General features: G+C 42.8%; 1 long non-coding RNA gene across 1 annotated transcript; it reads left to right on the plus strand.

Annotated features, from left to right (window-relative positions):
• The first annotated feature begins 1803 nt into the window (after positions 1–1803).
• On the plus strand, positions 1804–4547 carry LOC139558418 (uncharacterized). The gene is made up of 2 exons (XR_011671566.1): positions 1804–1907; positions 3974–4547. It is a non-coding gene; the product is annotated as an uncharacterized lncRNA (long non-coding RNA).
• The last annotated feature ends 8448 nt before the right edge of the window (positions 4548–12995 follow it).

Genomic DNA, 12995 nt, shown 5'->3' on the forward strand with positions numbered 1-12995 from the left:
TGTCTGTAACTTCCTGGTTTGACTGACTGACTGTGAGTAACGCTGTGACTACGTGACTGTGTGTGTATGATGGGTGTCTGTACATGGGAGTGAATAACAACTCGCCTGAGATTCCTCACAACCATATTTTGTTTCCTAATCCGAAGAAATGAAAGATAGCTCAGATTCGCCAACAAACCTAGAAGACTTTAAGCTTTGGCAGGGCAGAGTGTTATTGTATGATACTCTGTCTCTCTCAATTACATTCAAAGGGCGTTATTGGCATCAGAAACATATGTTTACATTGCCAAGCAAGTGAAATAGGCAATAAACAAGTGAAATAAACAATCAGAAATTATCATTAAACATTATACTCACAAAATAATATAGACATTCCAAATGTTATATTTATTATTGGCTATGTACAGTGTTGTAACAACGTGCAAATAGTACGAAAGGGAAAATAAATAAACAGATAAATATAGTTTGCATTTACAATGGTGTTTGTGCTTCACTGGTTGCCCTTTTCTTGTGGCAAAAGGTCACAAATCTTGCTGCTGTGGTGTTTCACCCAATAGATATGGGAGTGTATCAACATTGGATTTTTTTTCAAATCCAAGGTTAGGAAGGTTAGTAAGTGGTTAGGAAGTACGGCACGGTTTCCACCTAATTTTGTGGGCAGTGTGCACATAGCCTGTCTTCTCTTGAGAGCCAGGTCTGCCTATAGCAGCCTCTCCTGATAGCAAGGCTATGCTCACTGAGTCTATACATAGTCAAAGCTTTCCTTAAGTTTGGGTCAGTCACAGTGGTCAGATATTCTGCTACTGTGTACTCTCTGTTTAGAGCCAATTAACATTACAGTTTGCTCTATTTTTTATTGATACTTTCCAATGTGTCAAGTAATTATCATTTTGTTTTCTCAAGATTTAGTTGAGTTTCATTGTGTTGCTGTCCTGGGGCTCTATAGGGTCTGTTTGTGTTTGTAAACAGAGCCCCAGGACCAGCTTGCTGAGGGGACTCCTCTCTAGGTTCATCTCTCTGTAGGTGATGGCTTTTAGGTGGGTGTGGAATTTATAATTTTTTCTGGATTTTGATCATTTGCGGGAATCATCCTAATTCTGGTCTGCATGCATTATTTGGTGTTTTACGTTGAACTTGGAGGATACATTTGCATAATTCTGCATGCAGAGTCTCAATTTGGTATTTGTCCGATTTTGTGAGTTCTTGGTTGGTGAGTGGACCCCAGACCTGAAAACCTCTCTCTCTCTGTCTCTCTCTGTCTCTCTCTGTCTCTCTCTCTCTCTCTTTCTCTCTTTCTCCCTCTCTTTCTCCCTCTCTTTCTTTCTTTCTCTCTCTCTCTGTTGTCTGAACTCTAGTGGTTGGACTTTAGCTGAGAGCACAGGGTCCAGTCCAGCACCATGCTATTCTTAACATTCATGGAATGTTGTTTCTCCAGACTCCGCCCTTTTATCTGTTTTCTCTCTCTCTCCAGACTCCGCCCTTTTATCTGTTCTCTCTCTCCAGACTCCGCCCTTTTATCTGTTCTCTCTCTCTCTCTCTCTCTCTCTCTCTCTCTCTCTCTCTCTCTCTCTCTCTCTCTCTCTCTCTCTCTCTCTCTCTCTCTCTCTCTCTCTCTCTCTCTCTCTCTCTCTCTCTCTCTCTCTCTCTCTCTCTCTCTCTCTCTCTCTCTCTCTCTCTCTCTCTCTCTCTCTCTCTCTATCTCTCTCTGAAATAGTTCTTAAAAGAGTGTCAGTACTTCTACCATGCTAGTTGGCAACAACAGGTCAGCTGACCATTGTCTTCCTCCATAACACCAAAATATCTCTGGTCTCCAGTGGAGTGATCACATGTTAAATGGGCTTCACTAAATCACACAGCTACAAAACAGAGCAGAACACCATGGAGTTGAAAAAGATAGGAGTGGAGAGGTGAGTTTTATTAGTTGTGTGTACGGGATACGCATGGTAAATACATCGTCCAACGAAATGCTTACTTGCTGGTTCCTTCTCAAAATTGCAACAACAATAAGAAATAAGAAAAGATTAGAATGCAAACATGAAGCAAATGGCAGTAGAATAGAACAATAAGTTGTAGCATACGTATAATAAAGGAAGGCATCAATTATAGTCTAATTTTTACACATGTATTGGAGAAGGGGGGGATGAGGCAAGTGTATACATTGGGCAGTATAAGAAGAGTCTGGTAGCAGCAGTTGTGATGTGTTTGTAGCATTAATGTATATATATACATTACCAGTCAAAAGTTTGGACACACCTACTCATTCAAGGGATTTTCTTTATTTTTTACTATTTTCTACATTGTAAAATAATAGTGAAGACATCAAAACTATGAAATAACACATATGGAATCATGTAGTAACCAAAAAAGTGTTAAACAAATCCAAATATATTTTATATTTGAGATTCTTCAAAGTAGCCACCCTTTGCCTTGATGACGGCTTTGCACATTCTTGGCATTCTCTCAACCAGCTTCATGAGGAATGCTTTTCCCACATATGCTGTGCACTTGTTGGCCAACTCATCCCAAACCATCTCAATTGGGTTGAGGTCGGATGATTGTGGAGGCCTAACACAGCCTGGACGTGTGTTTTGGGTGAGTGTCCAGGTGAAGAAAAAAAAAATGACAGTCCCACTAAGCGCAAACCAGATGGGATGGCGTGTCGCTGCAGAATGCTATGGTAGCCATGCTGGTTAAGTGTGCCTTGAATTCTAAATAAATCACAGACAGTGTCACCAGCAAAGAACCCCCACACCATCACACCTCCTCCTCCATGCTTCACAGTGGGAACCACACATGCAGAGATAATCCGTTCACCTACTCTGGATCTCACAAAGACACGGCGGTTGGAACGAAAAATCTGACATTTGGATTCATCAGACCAAAGGACAGATTTCCATCAGTCTAATGTCCATTGCTCGTGTTTCTCGGCCCAAGCAAGTCTCTTCTTAGCATTGCTGTCCTTTAGTAGTGGTTTCTTTGCAGCAAAATCGAACATGAAGGCCTGATTCACGCTGTCTCTAAACAGTTGATGTTGAGATGTGTCTGTTACTTGAACTCTGTAAAGCATTTATTTGGGCTGCAATTTCTGAGGCTGGTAACTCTAATGAACTTATCCTCTGCAGCGGTAACTCTGGGCCTTCCTTTCCTGTGGCGGTCCTCATGAGAGCCAGTTTCATCATAGCGCTTGATGGATTTTGCGACTGCACTTGAAGAAACTTTCAAAGTTCTTGAAATGTTCTGTATTGACTGACCTTCATGTCTTAGAGTAATGATGGACTGTCATTTCTCTTTGCTTATATGAGCTGTTTTTGCCATGATATGGACTTTGTATTTTACCAAACAGGGCTATCTTCTGTATACCACCCCTACCTTGTCACAACACAACGGATTGGCTCAAACGCATTAAGAAGGAAATAAATTCCAAAAATGTACTTTTAACAAGGCACACCTGTTAATTGAAATGCACTCCAGGTGACTACTTCATCAAGCTGGTTGAGAGAATGCCAAGAGTGTCCAAAGCTGTCATCAAGGCAAAGCATGGCTACTTTGAGGAATCTCAAATATAAAATATATTTTGATTTGTTTAACACTTTTTTGGTTACTACATGATTCTATATGTGTTATTTCATAGTTTTGATGTCTTCGCTATTAAACTACAATGTAGAAAATAGTAAAAAATAGAGAAAAACCTGAGAATGAGTAGGTGTGTCCAAACTTTTGACTGGTAGTGTATAAATGTGTGTGTGGGTTTGTGTGTATGTCTGTGTGGGTGTGTGCAAAGGTGCTGAGAATCAGAGCAGGTGGTCAGTCCAGTTCATGTGTTCAGCAGACTGATGGCTTGTAGATAGAAACTCTCTCTGAGCCTGTTGGTATCAGACCTCATGCTCCGATACCATCTGCCCTACGGTAAGGGAGAGAACAGCTAGTGGCTGGGGTGTATGGGGTCCTTGGTGATGCTGCGTTCCTTCCTCAGGCACCGCTTCGAGTAGATGTCCTGGATGGGTTTGAGCACGGTCCCAGTGATGTACTGGGCCGTCTTCACCAACTGCTGGAGGGCCTTGCGGTTGGGGACTGAGCAATGCCCTTACCAGGGCATGATGCAACCAGTAAGGACGCTCTCGATGGTGCTGCGGTAGTGTTATTGGTCCATCACTCATTGATGTGGACGCAGAGGAACTTAAATCTCGTGACTCTCTCTATTCAAGGCCGGCATTATGGGCGGACCCTAGGGGGCCTTGCCCGCCCTACCATACCTCCTTCCCTGTCCAAATAAAATATTTAAATGTTGCTAATTTATTTGATCAAGACGCACGCTGACAGAAAGACGCATAAGACCTAAGCTTGTCACCTCCATTCCCACATTTGGGACAACGACTCACATTGTTACGGTCGGAGACATGCGCATCTCGTCATTACATACAGATCTCTGGTTTCAGCCACTTGCGAATTAGAAAGGAAAAATGTTTGTATGCTGGCTTCCCCTAAAGTAAATAGATGTTTTGCAAAATTATAGAATTACTCCTGTCAAAATAAAATAATTCAAAATACTTTACCAGAGAGCTCGACTTAGTCACAGAGGATCATTAGTCTTTCATTATGTGAATTGAGTTGTCGAACATCAATTCATGTTTGAGTCTATATTGTCTTGTTGCTTCCCGAATGGATTTGAGGAGCTCGTACCTGGTTCTCCTTGGAGAGGAAAGGGGCAGGGTGGCAGTGGCACGTGTATGGAGTATAGCCCTGTTCATTTCATGTAAGATAGAGTGAAAGTACAAGGAATGGGGAGGGAGGGAGCGGAGGAGGGGAGTATGCAGGGTGAAAACAGCACATCACCTCCGTAACAAGAGTCAACAGCCCATGTCAAATCAAATGATAAAATCAAATTTTATTTGTCACATACACATGGTCAGCAGATGTTAATTTCTCTGCGCTACGGATCCCTTTGGTGGGATGATTTTCCTAAACAACCGCTGAATTGCAGGGCGCAAAATATTACTAAAAATATTTATAATCGTGCAATCACAAGTGAAATATACCAAAACACAGTTTAGCTTGTTGTTAATCCACCTATCGTGTCAGATTTTGAAAATATGCTTTGCAGCGAAAGCAATCCAAGCTTTTGTGAGTGTATCAATCAATGCTAGAACAGCTAGCCCCAAATTAGCATGGTCACGAAAGTCAGAAAAGCAATAAAATTAATCGCTTACCTTTGATAATCTTCGGATGTTTGCACTCACTAGACTCCCAGTTACACAATAAATGTTCTTTTTGTTCGATAAATATTACTTTTATAACAAAAAAACGCCATTTGGGTTGCGCGTTATGTTCAGAAAACTACAGCCTCGTTCCGTTCCTGAAAGGCAGAATAAAATTCCCAAACATATCAGATTCAAAAATATTACTAAAAATATTTATAATCATGCAATCACAAGTGAAATATACCAAAACACAGCTTAGCTTGTTGTTAATCCACCTATCGTGTCAGAATTTGAAAATATGCTTTGCAGCGAAAGCAATCCAAGCTTTCGTGAGTGTATCAATCAATGCTAGAACAGCTAGCCCCAAATTAGCATGGTCACGAAAGTCAGAAAAGCAATAAAAAATAATCGCTTACCTTTGATAATCTTCGAATGTTTGCACTCACGAGACTCCCAGTTACACAATAAATGTTCTTTTTGTTCGATAAATATTACTTTTATAACAAAAAAACGCCATTTGGGTTGCGCGTTATGTTCAGAAAACCAAAGCCTCGTTCCGTTCGAAGACAATTCCAAAAAGTATCCGTAATGTTCGTAGAAACATGTCAAATGTTTTTTTATAATCGATCCTCAGGTTGTTTTTAACAAACATAATCGATAATATTTCAACCGGACCGTAACCTATTCAATAAAAGAGAGAAAGAAAATGGAGAGCTACCCCTCTCGCGCGCAGGAACTAATCAAAGGACACCTGACTACTTTTGAAAAATCTTGCTCATTTTTCAAAATAAAAGCCTGAAACTATGTCTAAAGCCTGGTCACAGCCTGAGGAAGCCATTGGAAAAGGAATATGGTTGATACACCTTTAAATGGAAGAAAGACGGGCAAGGAAACACAGATAAAAAAATAATTTAAAAAATCACTTCCGGGTTAGATTTCCTCAGGTTTTCGCCTGCAGAATCAGTTTTGTTATACTCACAGACAATATTTTGAACGTTTTGGAAACTTTGGAGTGTTTTCTATCCTAATCTGTAAATTATATGCATATTCTACGATCTGGCCCTGAGAAATAGTCCGTTTACCTTGGGAACGTTATTTAAAAATTAAAAAAAATCTGACCCCTAGCATCAAGAGGAACTTAAAACTTTCCACCTTCTCCACTACTGTCCCATCAATGTGGATAGGGGGCTGCTCCCTCTGCTGTTTCCTGAAGTCCACGATCATCTCCTTTGTTTAGTTGACGTTGAGTGTGAGGTTATTTTCCTGACACCACACTCCGAGGGCCCTCACCTCCTCCCTGTAGGCCGTCTCATTGTTTTTGGTAATCAAGCCTACCACTGTAGTGCCGTCTGCAAACTTGATGATTGAGTTGGAGGCGTGCATGGCCACGCAGTCATGGGTGAACAGGGAGTACAGGAGAAGGCTCAGAACGCACCCTTGTGGGGCCCCAGTGTTGAGGATCAGCGGGGTGGAGATGTTGTTTCCTACCCTCACCACCTGGGGGCGGCCCATCAGGAAGTCCAGGACCCAGTTGCACAGGGCGGGGTCGAGACCCAGGGTCACGAGCTTAATGATGAGTTTGGAGGGTACTATGGTGTTGAATGCTGAGCTGTAGTCGATGAACAGCATTCTTACATAGGTATTCCTCTTGTCCAGATGGGTTAGGGCAGTGTGCAGTGTGATTTCGATTGCGTCTTCTGTGGACCTATTGGGGCGGTAAGCAAATTGGAGTGGGTCTAGGGTGTCAGGTAGGGTGGAGGTGACATGGTCCTTGACTAGTCTCTCAAAGCACTTCATGATGACGGAAGTGAGTGCTACGGTGCGATAGTCATTTAGCTCAGTTACCTTAGCTTTCTTGGGAACAGGAACAATGGTGGCCCTCTTGAAGCATGTGGGAACAGCAGACTGGGATAAGGATTGATTGAATATGTCCATAAACACACCAGCCAGCTGGTCTGTGCATCAAATCAAATCAAATGTATTTATATAGCCCTTCTTACATCAGCTGATATCTCAAAGTGCTGTACAGAAACTCAGCCTAAAACCCCAAACAGCAAGCAATGCAGGTGTAGAAGCACGCATCCCCAGCATGCTCTGGGGATGCGGCTAGGGATAATGTCTGGGCCGGCAGCCTTGCAAGGGTTAACACGTTTAAATGTTTTACTCATGTTGGCTGCAGTGAAGGAGAGCCCGCAGGTTTTGGTAGCGGGACGTGGCGGTGGCACTGTATTGTCCTCAAAGCGAGCAAAGAAGTTGTTCAGTTTGTCTGGGAGCAAGATATCGTGGTCCGCGACGGGGCTGGTTTTCCTTTTGAAGTCCCTGATTGACTGTAGACCCTGCCACATACCTCTGAGCCGTTGAATTGCGACTCTACTTTGTCTCTATACTGACGCTTAGCTTGTTTGATTGCCTTGCGGAGGGAATAGCTACACTGTTTGTATTCGGTCATTTTTCCCGTCGCCTTGCCTTGATTAAAAGCAGTGTTTCGCTCTTTCAGTTTTGCAGGAATGCTGCCATCAATCCACGGTTTCTGGTTGGGGAAGGTTTTAATAGTCGCTGTGGGTACAACATCACGCACTTGCTAATAAACTCGCTCACCGAATCAGCTTATTCATCAATGTTATTGTCCGACGCTATGTGGAACATATCCCAGTACACGTGATCGAAGCAATCTTGAAGCGTTGAATCTGATTGGTCGGACCAGCGTTGAACAGACCTGAGCATGGGCGTTTCCTGTTTTAGTTTCTGTCAATAGGCTGGGAGCAACAAAATTGAGTCGTGGTCAGATTTTCCGAAAGGAGGGCGGGGGAGGGCTTTGTATGCGTCGCGGAAGTTGGAATAACAATGATCCAGGGTTTTGCCAGCCCGGGTCCCATTCGAAATGCTGATAAAATTTAGGGAGCCTTGTTTTCAGATTAGCCTTGTTAAAATCCCCAGCTACAATAAATGCAGCCTCAGGATATGCGGTTTCCAGTTTACATAGAGTCCAATGAAGTTCTTTCAGGGCCGTCGATGTGTTTGCCTGGGGGGGATATACACGACTGTAATTATAATCGAAAATAATTCTCTTGGTAGATAATGCGGTCGGCATTTGATCGTAAGGAATTCTAGGTCAGGTGAACAAAAGGACTTGAGTTCCTGTATGTTGTTATGATCACACTACGTCTCGTTAATCATAAGGCATACACCCCCGTCCTTCTTCTTACCAGAGAGATGTTTGTTTCTGTTGGCGCGATGCTTGAAGAAACCAGGTGGCTGTACCAACTCTGATAACGTATCCCGAGTGAGCCATGTTTCCGTGAAACAAAGAACGTTACAATCTCTGATGTCTCTGGAAGGCAATCCTTGCTCGGATTTTGTCTACCTTGTTGTCAAGAGACTGGACATTGGCGAATAGTATACTCGGGAGCGGTGCGCGATGTGCCCGTCTATGGAGAATGACCAGAAGACCGCTTCGTCTGCCCCTTCTGTGGCGCCGTTGTTTTGGGTCGCCGGCTGGGATCCGATCCATTGTCCTGGGTGGTGGACCAAACAGGGGATCCGCTTCGGGAAGGTCGTATTCCTGGTCGTAATGTTGGTGAGTTGACGTTGCTCTGATATCCAATAGTTCCTCCTGGCTGTATGTAATACAACTTAAGATTTCCTGAGGTAACAATGTAAGAAATAATACAAAATACTGCATAGTTTCCTAGGAACGCGAAGCGAGGCGGCCATCTCTGTCGGGACCGGAAGTTTGCATGTGATTCCCTATCAGAGTCAAGCAACATACAGTAGCTTGAGTGTCCAAGAAAATGCTATAGAAATATAAAGACAGAGAAATGCACCATATACTGTGGATCATTGAGTCCTCCTATTTCTGTGTGTGTGCTCAGGAGGGCTGAAGGAAGGAAGCAGGCAGCATTGAGCTGTTCTAGAATAGAAGACTGCCTGCCTGCTGGAGCACACCTGCTGTGAGCTGGTGTCCTTCTCCTCATCCTCCTCTCTTCCTTTGTCTCCCCTTCTCTCCATTCTCCTCCTTTTTCTCCCTCCTTCTCTCCCTGCCTTCCCTCCTTCTCTCTCTCCCTTCCCCCCTTCTCTCTCTCCCTCTTTCTCTCCCCTCCCCCTTCTCTTCTCTAACCCTGCCGTGTTTCCTGGCGCTGCGGTGAGAGAGCCGTTGGGCCGCGTCTTTGTTTGTATTCCCCCTGCTTCCTCTTTATTGCTGCGGGGAGACAGTGCGAGAGAGAGAGCAGAGAGAGAACCCTGCCCCTCCCCCACCCCTCCAATCCCGGAGCCCTGCATGGTTCTACATGCCAAGCAACCTGAGAAGCTCCCTTTTGCGCTCTCTTTCTCTTTTTCTCTCTCTCTATCTATATTTCCTAGATTCCTTGTTTTTCTAGTTGGAGGCTCTCATACTATTGTATTGTGGCCCAGGAGAACCAGGTGGTCTCTGCTTTTTATATTTGGTTGTTTACTATTTGTTGTATCAGTACATCTTTAATAATTAAGAAATATTTTCTTATAGAGTGGAGGGATATATTTTAGAAGCCAGACAGACTCTCTCAAAGACAAGTAAATATTAAATGGAAATCTTATCTATCTCACTATCTACCTGGAATAAAGAAAGTCCTTTATAAGATATGAAATTCAATCATTATCAAAATGTATGTAAAGAACAAAGGACTTCTGATTGCTGTTGTGATGATAAGAACTATACAATTATTGTAAATTTTTTAAAAGTGTGACAAGGGGTTCTCCTTGGTCCATGAGACCCCAAATAAAGAGAAGGCTACTCGTGTCCTCTGTATGGTTTTAAATACCCACTGCACATTGTGTGGGTTGCACAAGTTATAGGCCTATGCTATAACGCTGCAATTAGGCTATTGTTGAAGGCAAGTAGGACATACTTTTTTGAACTGTATGTGGTTCCTGTTTTTAGTACACCCACTACACAATCAAAAACATCTCTGTTCTCAGAATACCTCTAAATTATACCACAACATGCATAGGAAAATATCCCCTATGACTCTATGTCCTCTACTATTTTTGCATTTGTTTCACAATTAAGTCCACCAGGACCCACTAGACCTGGGTTCAAATAGCGTTTGTTTTCTTTCAAATAATTTAGCTCTACTTGATTGAGCTTGTCTCGTTCAACGTAACCAATCAAGCAGTCTCAAAAGTCCAAACTCCGTCCATCTGGCATTCCAGCCAGGCTCAAGCAAACACTCATATAATTCTAGGAATTCAAATACTATTTGAACCCAAGTCTGATTGCTGCTGCTGTTGTTGTGGTGGAGCTTGGTGGTGAAGAACACAGCTATTAATACTGCTGCTTCCTCTGGGGCCCTGGCTCTCTCTCTCTCTCTCTCTCTCTCTCTCTCTCTCTCTCTCTCTCTCTCTCTCTCTCTCTCTCTCTCACACACACACACACACACACACACACACACACACACACACACACACACACACCAGGCCCAATCAGACAGGAAGTGTACAGTGTTGTTTTCAGAGGTCCTCTCAGGCTGCAGAGGATGACATTGTACTTTGGGCTCTTTTAAAAACAAACATGAATGAGGCTCAGGCTATTTCTGCACTGTAACTAAGATTATCTACGCAAAAGTTGTTGTGAGTTTGATGTAGGCTACTGTATGTCAAATCAGTCACGTTCACTGGGGTTTAAAGTTAATTACATTAAATACAGACATCTGACGCTACTTTCCACTGGTGGCACTTCTAGATATTTGCTAACATTCACACGGCAAGAATAACTTCCAAACACGAATACATTTCAACATACATTGTAAAGAAAACTTGAATTATTTAAACTTTCAGTAACTTTTCAAGAAACCACAAAACAAGCAATTGTTTCTACATAAAGCTAGTCTGTAGCTTCTGTATGTCATTAGCTAAATTCATTCCCCCAGACTTGGGTAGGTTACTTTCTAAATGTAATCGGTTACAATTACCTGTCCAAAATTGTTATCAGTAATGCAACTTTTGGGTTACCCAAACTCTGTAATGTAATCTGATCACTTTCAGTTACTTTTGGATTAGAAGAAAACAAAAAGGATCCATCAAACACATTTTGTGTGTCATTATAGTGGTCTCTGACTTGAGGTCAAATCCAAATCAAATCAAGTTTTATTGGTCACATACACGTGTTTAGCATATGTTATTGCAGGTGTAGCGAAATGCTTGAAGGTCAGACTCGTTCAGGTGCAACTTAAACTTGCACCTTTTTTCACTGCTGAATTGAATGTCATTGAGAAAACAGAAAGGTGTCATCATTTCTTTGCAAGCATCCTTTCTGAATTTATAAGTAATCATGCAGTTTTTCTAGAGTATCTGTAATCTGATTACAATATTTTTGCTGGTAAATAATTCCAGGTAGTTTTTTTTTGTATTCAGATTAGATGTAATAAATCACTCTCCAACCTTGCATTTCGACTATTTGTCTTGGCTGTTTCAGTTCAGCCTGAGTGATTGATAACCAGTCTAACTGCAACACATTTTTACCTATCCATTTGGCTCAGGACACCCTGCTGCTTCTCTGTTGTATAGCTCCCAATGCATTGTGGGAAGGTAAATAAACATGGCCCAGGGGGAGGGAGAGGCTCAGGGGAGGAGGAGGAGGAGGGCGGAGAGATGAGGAGGGGAGGGAGGAGGGAGTCCAATGTTTAACCTCTACAGCAGCCTTCCCAAGTATCTGATAACATTGGAAAATGCTAAAGAATGACAAGCAACCCATTTTTAAGCGATGCAGGAAGCCAATAGTCTCACAGTATAAAAGTGAAGAAATGGTCCGAACCCACTTGATAGAGTTGCATCATGTGATATTTCGAATATAATTTTTAAAATGTCTTTCACATGCGGCATGTCCTAGCTAGCAGCCACGCGCAACAGACGTTTTAGTCCAAAAACATGTTGTCTTGTCTGTGAAAGAACAACAATCAAAATATCAACTGCAGGCAGCCTTCATGCCAAAAGGCTGTGGAACCGAAGCTTCAGAGCACAGAGCTGAGTCACTGAGTGCATCCTAAATGGCCCCCTATTCCCTTTATAGTGCACTACTTTTGACCAGGGACCATAGGGAATAGCATGCCATTTGGGAGCAGACACTGTTATTGCTGAGTGAGCGTAGGACAGCCAGACTGCCAGCCACTTTGACAACAGCGTCTCCATGGTGATCCCCAGGGAAAGGTCATGAACTGACAGGCTCTGAATGTTTGAAGGTCTGGCTGATTGGCCTATTGGCTATTGACGCAAATGACACAGGACAGAGTAGAAAGCAGTTGAAGATAGGATATGGCCTGTAGTCTGTCGTTCTGCTTCTTCCCATTCTATTTTACTGTACTGTACACTGAATGTACAAAACATTAGAACACTTGCTCTTTCCATGACATAGACTGACCAGGTGAATCCAGGTGAAAGCTATGATCCCTTATTGATGTCACCTGTTAAATCCATTTCAATCAGTGTAGATGAAGCGGAGGAGACTGGTAAAATAATGATTTTTAAGCCTTGCAAAAATTGAGACATTGATTGTGTATGTGTGCCATTCACAGGGTGAATGGGCAAGACAAAAGATGTAAGTACCTTTGAACGGGGTATGATAGTAGGTGCCAGGCCCACCAGTTTGTGTTAAGAACTGCAACGCTGGTGGGTTTTTATGCTCAACAGTTTCCCGTGTGTATCAAGAATGGTCCGCCACCCAAAGAACATCCAGCCAATTTGACACAACGGTGGGAAGCAAGAGTCAACATGTGCCAGCATCCCTGTGGAACGCTTTCGACAACTTGTAGAGTCCATGCCCCGACG

Source organism: Salvelinus alpinus, chromosome 29 (assembly GCF_045679555.1).
Source record: "Salvelinus alpinus chromosome 29, SLU_Salpinus.1, whole genome shotgun sequence".
Classification (NCBI taxonomy): domain Eukaryota; kingdom Metazoa; phylum Chordata; class Actinopteri; order Salmoniformes; family Salmonidae; genus Salvelinus; species Salvelinus alpinus.